At 41.8% G+C, this 1,926-nt stretch overlaps 1 non-coding gene across 1 annotated transcript; it reads right to left on the reverse strand.

Moving 5' to 3' along the window:
- Window positions 1-789: 789 nt before the first annotated feature.
- On the reverse strand, window positions 790-896 carry LOC122151918. The gene has a single exon (XR_006164341.1). It is a non-coding gene; the product is annotated as a U6 spliceosomal RNA (small nuclear RNA).
- Window positions 897-1,926: the final 1,030 nt, after the last annotated feature.

The raw sequence follows: 1,926 nt of genomic DNA on the forward strand, positions 1-1,926 counted from the left end.
CAGCACATGGAAATGATTCTATATCATAATCAAATATGTGACAAAGTGAAGATAAGAACCCCACAGCAATAGAAATAGTCTTTATTATTCAGCAAAATGTTTTGATCCTTTTGAATAAGATCAGAGCTGATATCTTCAGGTGATATATTACCATTTGCTCCTTGATGGTAATGCCTTTAGAATGAGATTCAAAAGAAAGCATGACTTGGACACTTGATACACTACATACAACTAGATCATGACTTTGCACTGAAATAAGTCATAGAGATTTTAAAAAATTCTTATTAGAGGGTAGAATTGACACCATTAGCCATTTTAAAAGGAGCTCTGGTGGCATAGTGCCTAAGTCATTTGACTGCTAATCAGAAGGCTGGAAGTTCAAACCCACCAGCCACTCCTCGGAAGGATGATGGAGCAATCTACTTCCATAGTGATACTGCCTCGGAAACCCAAGGAGGGGTTGCTATGAGTTGAAATTGACTCCATGGCAGTGAGTTTGGGTTTTTGGTTGTTTAGCAATTCTGAAAGGTGCTTGGAAATTTGTAGAGAGCTCTTGTGGCACAGTGGTTAAAGCATTCAGCTGTGAACCAAGATGTGAATGGTTTGAACCCACCAGCCACTCTGGGCAAAAATGATTTACAGCCTTGGAAACCCTGTGGAGCTGTTCTGCTCTTTCTATAGGGTCACTATTTAAAAAAAAAAAAAAACACCAAAGTCACTGTCATCGAGTCGATTCCGACTCATAGCAGCCCCCATTGGGTTTTTGAGGTGGTAAATCTTTTTTTTTTTTTTAATGTGGAACACTTCACATATTTGCATGTCATCCTTATGCAGGGGCCATGCTAATCGTCTCTGTATCATTCCAATTTTAGTATATGTGATGCCAAAGTGAGCATGAGGCAGTAAATTTTTACAGAAGTAGATTGCCCCGTCTTCCTTCTACAGAGTGGCTGGTGGATTTGAACTGCCAACCTTCTGTTAGCAGTCAAATACCTTAAGCAGTGCACCACCAGGGCTCCTTAGGGTCCCTGTAAGTCAGAATCAACTTGATGGCAGTGGGTTTGGTTTGGTTTTGGAAGTTTGTATTTTATTTCTGGTCTAGTCACTTGTTGCTGTATATCAATCCACCCCAAAATTTAGTGTCTTAAAACAGCAATAATTTATTTTTCATAATTCTTTTGGTTGGAGATTCAGGCAGGGCTTGGATGAGTAGGTGTTATAGTCCAGAGTAAATTGAGTGGAGCCCACTCATTGAACTGCATTCACCTGGTTCCTGGGCTAAGCTAGGCTGGGCTGCAAGGTCCAAGAAGGCTTCACTCACATGTTTGACACTTGTGTTCCTCCATGAGGGCATTATCTCTCCAGACTTTTATTATAGGGAGCTCTCTTCTTTTTTCCAGACAAAGGAAATAGAAGCTTCCAGGCCCCTTAAGGCCTGGCCTTAGAGGGCCAGAACATCAGTTTTGCTGCATTCTGTTGTCAGCTCAAGTCATAACTAGCCTAGATTCAATGGGAGGGAAAATAGATCCTACCTCTTGATTTGTGGAGAGATGTGTACATACAAGGAGGGGAGGAATTAATGGTGACAGCCGTGGAAACAACTACCAACCAAGCAGTTGCCATCAAGCGAATTCCAGCTTGGCAACTCCACATGTGTCTCAGGGTAAAACCACCCCAAAGCCAAAGGAATTCCAGTGGCTGCTTTTTGGAAGTACTTGCAAGGGTTTTCTTCTGAGGAGCCTGTGGGTGGACTCAGACCGTCACCCTTTCGATTAGCAGCTAAGTGCTAACTGTTTGCACTGAGGGATTACAGAAACAACAGCAAAGCACCAATTATATTGTGCAGTTTCTTTGACCTTTATCATAGTTAGATGAGGTAAAATAATGCACAAAAAGTGCATGATCCAATACCTGGTGTGTAGCAAG

The sequence above is a fragment of the Orycteropus afer genome, unplaced genomic scaffold (assembly GCF_000298275.1).
Source record: "Orycteropus afer afer isolate SDZICR_OR568_19922 unplaced genomic scaffold, OryAfe1.0 scaffold00901, whole genome shotgun sequence".
In the NCBI taxonomy this organism is placed as follows: domain Eukaryota; kingdom Metazoa; phylum Chordata; class Mammalia; order Tubulidentata; family Orycteropodidae; genus Orycteropus; species Orycteropus afer.